At 37.2% G+C, this 17009-nt stretch overlaps 1 protein-coding gene across 2 annotated transcripts in view; it reads right to left on the bottom strand.

Moving 5' to 3' along the window:
* The window catches only part of LOC114648389 (kelch-like protein 29), an 839883-nt gene that overhangs the window by 473244 nt on the left and 349630 nt on the right, over positions 1-17009 (bottom strand). The window lies entirely within an intron of this gene.

Here is a 17009-nt window from a genome sequence, read left to right on the forward strand (position 1 = left end):
ACATATCTTCCTCTTCAAAGGAGCAAACAATTCAATAGGGCTGTTTGGCTTGTAAGTATGCGAAGCACCGCGGCACAAAGCTGTTGAAGGCGGCAGCTCACACCCCCTCCGTCAGGAGCAGAGAGGGAGAGAGAGAGAGAGAGAGAGAGAGAGACAGATAAAAAAAATCAATACGTGCCCTTTGAGCTTTTAAGTATGCGAAGCACCGTGCAGCATACTTAAAAGCTGCACACAGAAGGTAGCAACGTGAAGATAATCTTTCAGCATTTTTAGACGAGCGTCCGTATCGTCTAGGTGTGCGAACAGCCCCCCTGCTCACACCCCCTACGTCAGGATCACAGATAGTCAGCGCAAGAGAGAGAGAAAGAAAAGTAAGCTGGGTAGCTTCTCAGCCATCTGCCAATAGCGTCCCTTGTATGAAATCAACTGGGCAAACCAACTGAGGAAGCATGTACCAGAAATTAAAAGACCCATTGTCCACAGAAACCCGCGAAGCAGCGAAAAATCCGCGATATATATTTAAATATGCTTACATATAAAATCCGCGATGGAGTGAAGCCGCGAAAGGCGAAGCGCGATATAGCGAGGGATTACTGTATTGAATTAAATTCCTAATTATTTACGCACACACATGTATTCATAAAAAAGTATGTTTTACAGAATGATTACATCAGAAACTTAAATTTTTTTTTCCCCCCCGTAAGAACCCTAAATACAAAGAGGACAATTTCGTTTAGGTTAGGTAGAATGCCCAGAGGGGACTGGGTGGTCTCGTGGCCTGGAACCCCTGCAGATTTTACTTTATTTTTCCAGCCGTCTTGAGTTTTTTTTTGTTTTTTCTGTCCTCCCTGGCCATCGGACCTGACTCTTATTCTATCCATCCAGCCATCCATTTTCCAACCCGCTGAATCCGAACACAGGGTCACGGGGGTCTGCTGGAGCCAATCCCAGCCAACACAGGGCACAAGGCAGGAACCAATCCCAGGCAGGGTGCCAACCCACCGCAGGACACACACAAACACACCCACACACCAAGCACACACTAGGGCCAATTTAGAATCGCCAATCCACCTAACCTGCATATCTTATATGACTGTGGGAGGAAACCGGAGCGCCCGGAGGAAACCCACGCAGACACGGGGAGAACATGCAAACTCCACGCAGGGAGGACCCGGGAAGCGAACCTAGGTCCCCAGATCTCCCAACTGCGAGGCAGCAGCGCTACCCACTGTGCCACCGTGCCGCCCTACTCTTATTCTATGTTAACTAATATTGTCTTATTTTAATTTCTTACTTTGTCTTTTATTTTTCTTTTCTCCATTATGTAAAGCACTTTGAGCTACTTTTCTGTATGAAAATGTGCTATATAAATAAATGTTGTTGTTGTTGTTGTTTAATGAAGAGGCCACTGTATTAGATCCATGTTTTAAAAACAAAGTGGAGGACAGCACCATCTGGGACTGGGTCAAGGTGAAGTTAAAGGCTGAAAACTCTGTGCAGGTGAATTTTAAGATATTTATGTACAAATGCATGCTGATTCCACTGAACTTAAAAAGACACAAGGGTATGAATTAGGAAGGACAGGACAGCAAGACAGAAGAGGAGCTTGTAAATATAAGCACAGTTAGAATATCTGGCATAAGATGTATTCTTAACAATCATTAATGGTTTGCAGGGATATTTTTTTATACTAAGACTATTCATTATTTGTTTAGTCACTTCCCTGCAAAAGGTTCACAATGACTCTGCTGGAACAACATTTTGTTAAGGATGACCTCAAAGTGAAAAATTTGGCATCAACAAATGCCCCGAACAATGGCCCTACTGCCTGGTGGTGGTGAAAAAGGGCTTAATATCCTTTACTATCAGAGCTGGCTTTTTTGCATTTGCAAAGTTGCACTTTCCATAGAAACTGGACACAGTTTGAGTCACAGTTTACTCTTTTTGTATTACCTATAACTGCTTTCTTACACACCCTTTTCCTTTAAGCACTTTCACCTAAGAATTAACCTCATCACAGTGCACATTCCACAGCCACACTTCTAACTTAATACTATTTTCTTCATGGTGACTTACCATATCCACTCCAACCTCTTCTATCACATCTGCAGTAATTTTACTCTTCCTTAGTGAAACTCTGCATGTTTAGCAGGTTCATTTAATCCTGAAACATCTTCTTCACGCACCATCTTCCCTAACACTAACAACCAGTTACTGAATTACAGACTGTGATCAGTCTAAATATTTAATGGATGTTTTCACAAGTCTTTTCAATCTGACAGGGGCATGTGAACATTTGGTGAATATTCACAAAAGGAAAAAAAAACACACTAAGTGGAATAATTTCAGGTTTCAAAATATGATAAGAAAGGCTGAATCAGTCCCACATTTCAGGAAGGAAATTCATTTTTGCTTTATGTAATATTTTTGCACTCAAAACTATCGGAAATAATAATTACTCTATAATCTGCAAAGAAATTAAACCAGTTCAACCAGCTATAGAGGACAAACAACACTCTTGTTTCCTAAGAATATTTACATATATTTTTGCCAGTATAGCAAATAGGTGTTCTCTTTTGCATAAGCATTCTTTAACAGATACTGGCAGGCAATGTGGCACTTTGGCCAAGGCCATTTACTACAAAGCACAAGGTTGTTTCAGTTTAAACAATAATTGCCACAAATTTAAAAAGTGCATATGAAACTAGAAACTTACCAGAAAATTTGAATAAAGGTTACACAATTTACTGAAATTTACAAAGACTATGACTGCTTCCCTTAGTAGCATCTTGACCTTTTACTGTAATAACTATTGTGTGTGTAAATTATGAACTATGAAAACACAAAGCTCGAGATTTTGGATGAACGTGAAAATTCTTCCAGTTACTTTTAAAGTCTTAATTTTATATACCAAGCTTAGTAAACATCTGAACACTTGGAATTCACCCAAAACCTAATCAGCTCTGAAGTCTACCAAGTTGTCCAAAATATTTTATATGAATCAGTCAATTCATATTCATAGATAGAGAAACAGACATAGACAGGCAGACAGACAGATACTGTAGATAGATGCACTTTATTTGTCCACAAGAGGAAATTATAACTTTACACTTAAAAGAGAAACAGAAATATATAAATAATAAAACAAACAAAAACCCCCTAAACACACATAAGAACTTCTGGCTTAGATACTGGAAACCTACTGCAATCAATAACAGGGCTATAGATAGGTAAGATAGTCAGACCTGTCGAGATGTTCATTTGAAGACATTAACATTTGAATAAAGTAGGTCCAGCTTGTTGTGTCAGAAAAAGGGACATGCCATTAGAACGCTGGTTAAGAATTACTCGTCATTCTGTCCCTGAGTTTAAAAATAAACATGAAAAGGATGATGGAACCGCTCCTAGGCAGCAACGTTGCCAAATTCAGTCAGTTTTTCAAAGTCTGGATATCGCACTTACCGGCTTTAATATAATTGTGCCCTCATTTTCTTCATAAGTTTCCAGATCCCCTCCTGCTTTTACCACTCTGATCATTTAAATGATAACTATCCTGTATTAAATAGCATCCAAAATATCTTTAAGCTGGTTATCCGCAATAAAATTCCACAGTACTAGGAACAGTCCATAACTTGCCATAACATGTAAAAGTTCAACCAACTTATTTAAAAGTGATTGAATATTCCAAATGCATGGAGACAAGCCAGTTCTTAGTCCTTTCCACCTTACTTTTGTCCTTGTGCCTTATTCCTCCCATCTTCGGATGAGCTTCTTCTGTGATATTTAATATTTCCCTTTTACGTGCTCAGAGGCTCCTACATTCTACGATGTTAGACATAGCCACCAGATTCCTTCGAACCTCTTCATTCACGCTGTGATAACTTTCACGTTCCCACCTCATCCAAAAAGCAGTTGATACGGGCTGACTGCTTGGGTCTATGTCTACAATGACAGCAGCAAATCTTCTATATAAAAATTAATTTCAGATTAACAGTAACAAGCTATAAGTCACATCTTAAAATTGTCATTAACAATAATTCAATAAATTGGTCATCTTAAAAAAAAAGTTGTCCCAAAAAAATAAAAGAGAAAGAGAGAACTTCTGTAAAAAGGTACGCCGCGTAAAAGAACTGTGTTCAAAATATTTTACTGCATAAACACAAAACACACAGACATACAAATACACGTGTCCAAAGATGCTTAAAACATCTTCTAGGAATATCAAAACATGTTCTTCTAATAAATTCCAAATGTACATTTGATTAAAATTTGATTTGATTTGATTAAAACCTGAAATAAAACAGCATAAACACAAAGCATAACTTTGAAACAAACAAAGAAACATCATGCATGTATGTATACAAAGATATGGTAAGATTTTAGTCTAGCACACTACTGAATCAATAGAGGACCTAAAAATGAACTCCAGTTCTCTGTCTGTAAAGCACTGTATGTTTTTTGCCACAGAAAAACTGCTGTTTAAAAAAAAATTGCTGTAATTCAGGTTCCTCCATCTCACACTCTCCTTCTCTTCCATGATGCTTTTTTATTTTACTTTTAGCCATTAATGTACAGCGTGCAGTGGAAGATCTCTTCATAATACAGAGGGGGAAAAAAACACAGAGAAAACACATCTGACCCTTTCCTTCACCCTTCTGACTGTGTTTGTTCTTCTTTACTGGATAAAAGTGGCTGATCTACTGTTTTGAATAGGAAACCAAATGAATAGCTAAGCGAGTAAAACGTTCAGATAAAAAAGAGAACTTATCTGCCCTAAGCAGTAGAAACTATAGCCACTCAAAGCAGCATGACAGAAACAGTTTTCAAAGTAGGTTGAAGAAAGTGGTCTAAATCAATGAAGCAAAAGATAAAGTGATACAGCATCCCTCACAAGAGAACATTTCACACCAAGAGACACGGCACCCAACTGAGAGACTGCAAAGTTAAAGCCGAAGTAACCTGATGTTTAATGAGCCTGCTAGATATCTTTTTGAAATGCTTCCATCACAGGGCTCAGACAGGCAGGCAATGTCCTGCAGTTCTCAGTCCCGCTTTCAGTGTGGATTCTCAATAAATTGTTTTTATGCAGTTGAGCAGCATGATAATTTCTTGAGGGGTTGTCCTTTTTCACTGTGTATACTATTAAATACTGTATATGCTACAAAATAAAAGACCCTACTGAGACGTAGGGGAAACAATAAAACAAACAACAGCTGAACCTTGGACAAGGTAAAATTAATGGTTTCGATGAACTGGAGAATGGAAAATGTGACTGGAAAAAATAAATGGTTGCCCCTGTGTTGGTGGTAATGTATATTGAGCCTATCATGCAAAAATATTACTGCCCTGTATCCACATGAATACAACAGGAATACCTAGACATTGCACAGCATCTTAAGGCACTTTACAAGTGAGGAGTTTCATAGTATAACGGTATCAAAACACAGCTTACTGTATTGTCCCACCTGTTAAACAGGACAATTTTATTTCAGAATTTTGCAAATACCAGTTCCCTTCTAGTTAAAAATGCAATGTATAATTTCAGAAGAAATCATCCAACATGCCAGTGTGAGGTTTTCAGTTTTGATGGTGTCAGTTAGCTAAGGGCATCATTTACCATTATTAATTTATTCATTTATTGTTAATCATTGTTCCCTACTCCCATACTTGCTTGCATCACTCAAATGGCTTGGAATCACAGGTAGCATTTATAGTTAATCCACTGTGCTTACTGTTAATGTCAGCTGGCAATATAAGCAATAGTTTAGGATTCAAAAAGGCTAGTTGCAGTAAGCGAGTTATTTTTTTTAGCTTTATTACCTATGGTTATTGATTATGCAAATATGTAGGATTTTGTGAAAATATAATAGCTATTTTGTATTCTGCCTGGAAAACCTTAAGAAATACCTTTTCTAAACAAATATACTTGTGTTAATTATATTACTACATACAGTGATCCCTCGCTATATCGCGCTTCGCCTTTCGCGGCTTCACTCCATCGCGGATTTTATATGTAAGCATATTTAAATATATATCGCGGATTTTTCGCTGCTTCGCGGGTTTCTGCGGACAATAGGTCTTTTAATTTCTGGTACATGCTTCCTCAGTTGGTTTGCCCAGTTGATTTCATTGGCAGATGGCTGAGAAGCTATCCAGCTTACTTTCTCTCTTCCTCTCTCTCTCTCTCTCTCTCTTGCGCTGACGTAGGGGGGTGTGAGCAGGGGGGCTGTGTGCAGCTGCTTCCTGAAGGACAGGCTGCACGGAGCTTCGCATACTTAAAAGCTCAAAGGGCACGTATTGATTTTCTGTGGCTCTCTCTCTCTCTTCCTGCTCCTGACAGAGGGGGTGTGAGCTGCCGCCTTCAACAGCTTTGTACCGGCGGTGCTTCGCATACTTAAAAGCCAAAAAGCCCTATTGATTTTTTTTTGACTGCTTGCTTTGCACTCCTTTGAAAAGGAAGATATGTTTGCATTCTTTTAATTGTGAGACAGAACTGTCATCTCTGTCTTGTCATGGAGCACAGTTTAAACTTTTGAAAAAGAGACAAATGTTTGTTTGCAGTGTTTGAATAACGTTCCTGTCTCTCTACAACCTCCTGTGTTTCTGCGCAAATCTGTGACCCAAGCATGACAATATAAAAATAACCATATAAACATATGGTTTCTACTTCGCGGATTTTCCTATTTCGCGGGTGGCTCTGGAACGCAACCCCCGCGATGGAGGAGGGATTACTGTATAGCTATATTATCACATTTAGTTTTATTAAACTTGTAATTTAAACGACTTTTACAGTATTCTCCACTACATTGGGTTTATATATATCTGTATAAAAAAAAAAAAAAAGGATCACATATCAAGGGACATACAGTGGTGTGAAAAACTATTTGCCCCCTTCCTGATTTCTTATTCTTTTGCATGTTTGTCACACAAAATGTTTCTGATCATCAAACACATTTAACCATTAGTCAAATATAACACAAGTAAACACAAAATGCAGTTTGTAAATGGTGGTTTTTATTATTTAGGGAGAAAAAAAAATCCAAACCTACATGGACCTGTGTGAAAAAGTAATTGCCCCCTTGTTAAAAAATAACCTAACTGTGGTGTATCACACCTGAGTTCAATTTCCGTAGCCACCCCCAGGCCTGATTACTGCCACACCTGTTTCAATCAAGAAATCACTTAAATAGGAGCTGCCTGACACAGAGAAGTAGACCAAAAGCACCTCAAAAGCTAGACATCATGCCAAGATCCAAAGAAATTCAGGAACAAATGAGAACAGAAGTAATTGAGATCTATCAGTCTGGTAAAGGTTATAAAGCCATTTCTAAAGCTTTGGGACTCCAGCGAACCACAGTGAGAGCCATTATCCACAAATGGCAAAAACATGGAACAGTGGTGAACCTTCCCAGGAGTGGCCGGCCGACCAAAATTACCCCAAGAGCGCAGAGACGACTCATCCGAGAGGTCACAAAAGACCCCAGGACAACGTCTAAAGAACTGCAGGCCTCACTTGCCTCAATTAAGGTCAGTGTTCACGACTCCACCATAAGAAAGAGACTGGGCAAAAACGGCCTGCATGGCAGATTTCCAAGACGCAAACCACTGTTAAGCAAAAAGAACATTAGGGCTCGTCTCAATTTTGCTAAGAAACATCTCAATGATTGCCAAGACTTTTGGGAAAATACCTTGTGGACTGATGAGACAAAAGTTGAACTTTTTGGAAGGCAAATGTCCCGTTACATCTGGCGTAAAAGGAACACAGCATTTCAGAAAAAGAACATCATACCAACAGTAAAATATGGTGGTGGTAGTGTGATGGTCTGGGGTTGTTTTGCTGCTTCAGGACCTGGAAGGCTTGCTGTGATAGATGGAACCATGAATTCTACTGTCTACCAAAAAATCCTGAAGGAGAATGTCCGGCCATCTGTTCGTCAACTCAAGCTGAAGCGATCTTGGGTGCTGCAACAGGACAATGACCCAAAACACACCAGCAAATCCACCTCTGAATGGCTGAAGAAAAACAAAATGAAGACTTTGGAGTGGCCTAGTCAAAGTCCTGACCTGAATCCAATTGAGATGCTATGGCATGACCTTAAAAAGGCGGTTCATGCTAGAAAACCCTCAAATAAAGCTGAATTACAACAATTTTGCAAAGATGAGTGGGCCAAAATTCCTCCAGAGCGTTGTAACAGACTCATTGCAAGTTATCGCAAACGCTTGATTGCAGTTATTGCTGCTAAGGGTGGCCCAACCAGTTATTAGGTTCAGGGGGCAATTACTTTTTCACACAGGGCCATGTAGGTTTGGATTTTTTTTTTCTCCCTAAATAATAAAAACCACCATTTACAAACTGCATTTTGTGTTTACTTGTGTTATATTTGACTAATGGTTAAATGTGTTTGATGATCAGAAACATTTTGTGTGACAAACATGCAAAAGAATAAGAAATCAGGAAGGGGGCAAATAGTTTTTCACACCACTGTATAGCATTTTGTGAGGAAACTGTTCCAAGTATGCAGACATAGAAGAACTGTTTACATCTTTTACAATTAGAACACAGACTACTTCTGTGACTTGCTCAATGTCACACAATAAACCACTGCAATTTTCATGCTTAAAGTTAACTACCTCAGCCACTAGGGTTCAGTCACTGGAAATGACAACACTAATATAAGATGCAGCAGAAATTTAAACAAAGAAATTGCAAATCAAATGATAAAAAGCCATCTTTTCTTTTTTGCATAACTGCTGGATTTACACAATAACTAGTATACCACAATGAGTTAGTATTTGCATTACAGTTGCCAGACAAAGTTCAAGATTAGGGTTAATTTGTCATGTCAGTACGTTTTTGTGAATAAAAAAAAAAATTGTTAGCTTCTTGAAGTGATTTCTACTTTTTAAGGATCAGACTCGCCATTCAAATTGACATAAGATCCCAGTACACGAAACATGAATTAAATAACATTAAATGAGTGTTATCAATTACAATGAACTGAATGGACTGAATATTCCCAACTGGTGCATGTAAAAAAAAAAAGTCCTTAACAGAGCATTCATGGCTTGATTGCCTTCACTGTGAAATTACAATGTTCTCCCCTGTGCTTTCTGTGATTTTTTGAAAAGAAAAAAAAAATAGTTAAATCCTACAACTGTTAAAAATGGCAAATATTTGCTTAAAGGCATACTCCACCCAAAAAATATATATGTTACTTATCCCATTTACTATGTAGTGGTGACATTACCCTATGGTGATGACTGAAGATCCGTCTCTCTCTCTCATTCATTGGTCAAGAATCCCATCTTCAATCCAAATACACAGTATTATAGGAATTATGTCTTTCCTGTTGACATTTGACACTAAGTTTTCAGGAAGTTACTGTTAATAATACTTAAGCAAAAAAATGCCCACATTTTGCAAGTTTTGACCATAAGAATGGATAATGAAAATGTGGCTTATGCAACACGTGTTAGGTGAGAATTTGCTTTCTTTTCTCCATGGACATTTTTCAAATTGTTTGCCATTGTCCATAACTGGTCACTGTAGGCTTACATTGAGTTTGAATCCTCAATATGTACTGTAATTTATGCAATAATTCCATGAAAACATGAGATTAGAAATTTTTCTTTGTCACCACTGCCAAGTACATGGGGTAAGTAACTTAAAAGTATAATTTATGGATGTAGTATTTCTTCAAATTGCCTTTAAAGCAATACATAAAAGTAAAGGAAATAAAGTGAGAGAGAAGTGAAGAACTCTAACAGTCCCTAGTATAAAATCTTCTGAAAATACCACACCTTTAGTCGCGTGCAAGTCCATCGTCCATCTGCCTTTGTACTTGTTTTGTTCAATTCTGGGTCATGGAGCGGCGGCGGCAATTTCATTTTGTCTTAGACAGTGTATGCTGCTTGCTCCCTTAAGAATGCGCACCTTCATAACCATGATATATGAAAAAATATTTCTTTGCTTTTCAAAGATTCCACCCACTAGACTGACCGATCCAGCACTCTTTAGCACCTTTACCATTATGTCTGAGATAACCCAATCACCACTAATCACAAGCATACTGCCATCACTATCAGTGGTCTCCAGTGAACTACAGGTGGTGAAAGCAGAAAAGGGGAGCAGAAAGGACTGAACACAGGCTGTTAAGAGTGTTTAAAAAACAAACAAAAAAAAACAATTTGTTATTCTATAATAGTGACAGCATTACAGGTTAAAGTAGTGATAGTCAAGCATACGAAGGTGATGATTCTGCATAAACAGTACACACTGAAACCACTTCTGAATGTGTGAGGTTTAAAATAATCTTTGGGGAAACTTTCAAAGCTGCAGCTCACTGATCTCCAGGGATCAAGGTAGGAGTGTTGTAATTCCTTACAGTACTTCAATCGCTTCATAAGTAACAGCATATCATCTTTAATTTTAGCTGAGTTAAACACACATATGCACAGCAACTGCAAACTGAAACAAAATTCCTAAGAGCTCATTTGGTCTTAATGTCAATCATGATAGGCTGCAGGCTTTCTTTGTACTTATTGTTTGTAATAATCCAAAAGTCTGATATTTAAATGTTCTTATCAGCAAGTCAATGTTATGTCAGTCCTTAAATTCTGTTAAATGCAATTATTGGAGCAACCCACTCCATTGTATAAAAGTAATAACAAGTTGGGAGGAGGAAAAAAAACACTTACTAAACACAGCATTTCCAGTAAATATCAAAGCAGTGCTTTACATATTTTTAAAAATCCAGTGTCATTACTTTCCTGTACGGCTACACTGCAAACTTACAATACCAACCAACACTCATGTTAGTCAATTTTTGTGGCGTGTCATTTGCATGCATGATAACAAAAGGCAAAACATGCACTACAGCCAAGCTACAATGACACAGAACATTTCTTTAATGCATGCAGGGTCATTTTTTAAGTTCAGAAAATAGTAGAAAGAACAACTGAGGACGCAGTGTTCAAGTGAATAAAAGTAATTAGTAACTTCTAGTTTCCTGTTAATAGATATTTTTTTTTAATTAATTGTATGCTGGGTTTTGTACTAATACAGCATCGTGATTGGTAGCCATTTTAAATGAACCTGGAATACAAACAATCTGTTAGAAAAACCAAACTAATTGCTGCACCCCAAGCTAAAATTCCCATGCACCAATTTTACATCTCCCTGTGTAGATGCTTTCCACAAAACATGGGTACACCCACTAATTATCTGTAATCCACAAACATCCATCCATCCATTATCCAACCCGCTATATCCTAACTACAGGGTCACGGGGGTCTTTTGGAGCCAATCCCAGCCAACACAGGGCGCAAGGCTGGAAACAAACCCCGGACAGGGCACCAGCACACCGCAGAATCCACAAACAATTTTCCATTACTTCGACTTAATCCCCACTAACCCCCGAAAGAGGCAATGGTATAATACATTGTTAATGTTTTGAAATGACAATGTTAATTATTAAGACCCTGCACAGCCCTTCAAGATAAAATGCTGTATATACAGTACATGATGCGACTAATGTCACAATTATCTACTCAAAGGAATAAAATAAAAGTTCTTAAAGGTCACTGGGAAAAAAAACATCTCAACTACCAGGCAAACAAGATGCTTGTATTCAATACTTATTCCATTTCAAATACGATGGATTAACTGCCTGCAATCAAGGAAAGACTATACTGTTTATTTAATTTTACTGTGAATCCCGGGTGAGTATGCTGGTGCCATATGCAGTGCTGGGAGGACCACATTTCTTGTTGAGATATACACACACACACAAACACACACACACACACATTCACATAATCATCCTAGGTCTGCTTCACTTTGTAATGGATCATGGCAAATGCAAAATATCATTAAAGATTTCAAGTAAGTAATTATATGGTATAATTCTTTTAATTTCTGGATTTACAATACTGTAAACTTTTAAGCTCATAAAATAATACCTAGAATTCAAAAAATAGAAGTATATGGAATTTTTCAAGATAAAACGCGTCTCACATACCCCTGCATTTCTCTTTTTACAAGACTGCATTGGACAAACTTCATTTTCCATCATCAAGTCCCGGCAAGGGTTGTGATAGTAACATTATAAGATTGACAGTGTAGGCTACACTACTTATTACCCAAGCCAGCAGACAAATGTATAGCCCACTCCCATTCATGCACTCACTGCACAGCACTTACTGGAACATTTAAATAATATTTAGTAAAACAGGAATGTTGCTATAAACTATGTTGGGCTTTAAGTAGCATAATGACTTTCCCATGTCATTTTAAAAAACAAATCCAAGTAAGGAATTTAGAAAAATGTAATGATTTTTACAACAGAAATAGCATTAAATAATTAAGATCTTTTCAAGTATTAGAAAATGATATAAGATGCCCAGTGAAGAGCTGAATGACTTGTTAGCTAAGAGCAGATGGAATCTGTGTAGCCTTATTTTAATCCAATTTGTTGGCCACTAGCCTGAACATAATAATTTCTTAGCCCTACTTTGAAAATGTCTAAAGCACTATTACTTTATATTCATATACTGTATATGCACAGTGCATATTTTTGAGTTTAGCATTGTGAGTTTGCCACATTTTATTTTGTGTTTTAATTATTCTAAATATGTAAAGCACTCAGTGGTTGCAAACTGAAAGATCTTATGAATTGAATTACACTGAATAAAAAAAGCAGGTGTTACTATGTATCTAATGCTGTCTTTCTGCTTTATAGAATGAACTAAACTACAGTCATGTCTGACCAAACTTGTCTGTTATTTTAAATACCTATGCTGTAACTGATTGACTGTTAAGGCGTTTTTATCTGTTATTTGAGCATAAACATTTCCAGCTTTGAAAATGGAAAAATGGTAGTTCCCATATGATTTTGTGAAACTATTGTGAAGAAATAAACCAGGAATAGCTGATTTTAAGAGTGACCTGACCAGGCAGACTTGCTGTTGTCTACATGCTGATTGGAAGGCAGTGACTAAAACATATTTTTTTAGGGTTTACTCAGCTTGCATAGAAAGCACTACATCCTGCAGCAACTTTTATTTTAAGTATAACATTGGAAGAATTATGGTGCCCCCTCAGGAGGTCATTCATTTAAAGAAGCTTTCTTTCACTATCATAGAAATTATTTTACTACACATAGACCTTTCTAAAGCTCATTAGGATATAACTGTGGAGACGTCCTCTCTTGTCTAACAGTGAGTAAGATATAATTTAAAGTGAATGTCAACTAAAAGATGCAATTCAAACATAACCGAGGATGCTCTTTCTTTTTGTGACAAGTTGCTAATAAAGATCTGGACTAATAAAACGATATGAGATAAAGAAAATAAAGCTTAAAGCTGTCAGAATTTACTGATGCTATTTTCTTACACACCAGATACATCTCAGGCAATGCTCCTTTGCAAAAAAAAAAAAAAATACTAGAAACAAATCACAGCAATGTCTGAGAAGACTGCATATTTGCACTGTATATTTTGATCATTAGTTTTCAAAAATTAAATATAAAACAAGGGCTACTAACCGGGATGAATGCTTGAAAAGTGGTTAGAAATGCTTTCTCATGACTCCAGGGATCTGGATACGAATTCTGATTCAGTAACTTCCATGCAGACACTAAATGCTAACCCATATCTGTACAGTTTACCTGGGACTTCAGCTGCATAGCACAACATAAACATGCACCTTATGCTGATTGAGGACTCAAAGTTGGTTCAGTGTTGGTGAGGGGGTGTGGGTGTAAGTGTAAATAATGTACCATCAAGGGTTAATTCCCTTCTTGCACAAAACATTGCTGCAGTCCTAAGATGGAATAAATATTGTAAGAGAAGTGATAGCTGTATGGTGGCTATTACAAAGAATATTTATTTATTTCTTTCTCTTTTTTCTATATGGGTGGTGTTGAAACTTTATACATGAAACTGCATGAGTATACCTAATGGAAAATACTCTAGATGTATATCCTTTTCTTCATGTCATAGTTAAGTTAAGCAAAAACATACCGTATCTGGAAGTGTGCTTCTCCACATTTATTCAGAATGATAACCAAGAGTAATGATTGATAGATAGATAGATAGATAGATAGATAGATAGATAGATAGATAGATAGATAGATAGATAGATAGATAGATAGATAGATACTTTATTAATCCCAATGGGAAATTAGACAAAGTCCCATCAAAATAAATGAGTCCCACGTTTGTATAATTTTCCTAAATCAGTTCTGAACATGAAGAGTGGGCTAAGAGTAATGTTGAAGTCAGATATTTAATTAGAGGAAGCATTTGGTTGCCTTCATTGTAGTCAAATGTACCACAACCATTTATTATACTGTATATAAGGGGGTAATTTCTTTTCTCATTCACTAAATTATGCAAGAAAAATGTTATTTCTTCACTCAGGTATCCATTATCTAAAATAAAGTTGTTCAAGACCAGCACAAATTGGCAACAAAAAAAGAAATCAAGAAAAAGGAAATACTTTTTCGTAACACTGTTTATAGAGTTAAAATTACATAAATTACTGAAAATTTACCTTGGTATCCATCACTTGGTAAACATCATCTTTATTACTAATATTACCACAAATATTTCTGTTGAGTTATCGATACACAAGTATTAAAATTGTTAATATTGCTTTTCTTCAGTGTATATTCATCTCCAACTCAAAAATATGTGACCAGGCTATGAAAAAATTGAAAAGATTTCACTGCCTAACATAACATATTGGTAAATTAATGAAACAGGGCAGTGATGTTTATATTAAAATATTTTTATTGTGTATTAGCGAAAATGTGGCTCTTCTCTCACAGCAACAAATGTCAAGCACATGATGATTCAGACATCCAAATATATTTTTTTCTAAGCTGTGGTATTAAATTTAAATATTTTATACACCAGTTCTTAAAATAAATGGATTTTATTTCATGTTTAAAAGAAGAAAATATTTGCAAATAGCAACAATCAATTTTATTGGTGCTGTATATTGAAGATATACATCATAGCTAATGGTATCTATACTAATAAAAGGCAAAGCCCTCACTGACTGACTGACTGACTGACTGACTGACTGACTGACTCACTCACTCACTCACTCACTCACTCACTCACTCACTCACTCACTCACTCACTCACTCACTCACTCACTAATTCTCCAACTTCCCGTGTAGGTAGAAGGCTGAAATTTGGCAGGCTCATTCATTACAGCTTACTTACAAAAGTTAGGCAGGTTTCATTTCGAAATTCTACGCGTAATGGTCATAACTGGAACCTGTTTTTTGTCCATATACTCTAATGGAGGAGGCGGAGTCACGTATCGCGTCATCACGCCTCCTACATAATCACGTGAACTGAAAACAAGGAAGAGATTTACAGCACGAGTCAAACGCGGGAACGAAGGTAAATGACGTTAATTGTTGAGTGTCTTTTAATACTGTGTAAGCATACATATTAACACATGTGCAATTAAACATATGCATTTACGGGGTGATTTCTCAGGCTTAAAAGCTCGCCTTTTATTAAAATGGTAAATGCAAACTGTTTTCATTCTGAAGGGCACAAACCATGTTAGATTTCAGCCGTTAAACACGCAAAAATGTCGGTACACCAGATAAATAAGCGCAACATATTATCAGTTGTATTGTATGCTTACAATACATATAGAAATGTGTTAATCGTTAACTAATATTATGGGATGGTGTTTTTCGACTCGCGCCTTGATTTAAACGATTGCATGTCTTGATGGGTTTGCGTAGCTTATTGTCAATATCTTTACACCTCTTTTTAAGACTTAATTTAAAAAGGTTTAATTTTCTTCTTAATTAAAATTTAAAAGCAATACTTCACCGCTGCGAAGCCCCTCTAGCGCTGACGTCCGAGGTTCGATTACCGTAAGCGAGTACAGTGAGTGTGTATGCCTGATGAGCCAAGAATAAGGGGGAAACACGTGTCGCGTACTCTTTGCATTATTTGACAGTAAACTTATTTTCAACCATTCTATGATCTGCTTCTCACAAAGGAAGGCACCGTGGCTGATGTTAGCTGACTTGCTGGCCAACCATAAGCGTTACCTAGTAGGTAACCACCCACTCACTTCACTCCCTTACGGGAATCGAACCTTGGACGTCAGCGCTAGAGGCGAAGCCCCTAAAATTGCGCTACGGTGTGTGGTTCGTTTATTTGACAGCATGTAGATCGGGGTAATTACATTCACGGCATTCGTAGTCTGATTCACAATCTGATTGTATGGGTGGTTACCTACCAGGTAACGCTTATGGTTAGCCAGCAAGTCAGCTCGAAGTGATCACTCGAGTGAAGGCAGCTTCACAAAAAAACAGATCCTTAACAAATTGTTATTGGTATATTTTCCCTCAATTTAAAAAGGTTTTCTTTTCTTCTTAATAAAAATTTAAAAGCAGTACTTCGCCGGTGCGAAGCGCGGGAATTTGAGCAACTGACGCATACAGACATATTCATGAGTGCAGGTACTTCGGAAAGAATGCACCGTGTAAACCTAAAGTTTAAATTAAGTTCATAGACCTACAAATGGTTTCCATTGATTTCAGGCAAGATTGCTTTTCTCCTGTACAACTATATGTTGCATTCTTAAGAGTGTGCTTGCACAGCTTGGTCATATTACAACCGGAGTGCTGAACTGACAACGTGGTATACAAACAGAACTATAACAATCGTAATAAACGAACAAAAAAACAGCAGACAACCCGTGGATTAAATAAAAAGGCTGCTTCCGTTGGCGAAGCAATGAAAAAGGAAGACCTTATATGGCGTTCGTTTATAAAACAGCAGAGAGGCTGTGTGAAGTCAGCTTCACAAAAAACAAGATCCTTAACAAATTGTTATTGGTATATTTTCCCTCAATTTAAAAAGGTTTTCTTTTCTTCTTAATAAAAATTTAAAAGTAGTACTTCGCCGGTGCGAAGCTCGTGGATTTGAGCGACTGACGCAAACAGACATATTCATGAGTGCAAGCA

This window comes from Erpetoichthys calabaricus, chromosome 3 (assembly GCF_900747795.2).
Source record: "Erpetoichthys calabaricus chromosome 3, fErpCal1.3, whole genome shotgun sequence".
NCBI lineage: Eukaryota > Metazoa > Chordata > Cladistia > Polypteriformes > Polypteridae > Erpetoichthys > Erpetoichthys calabaricus.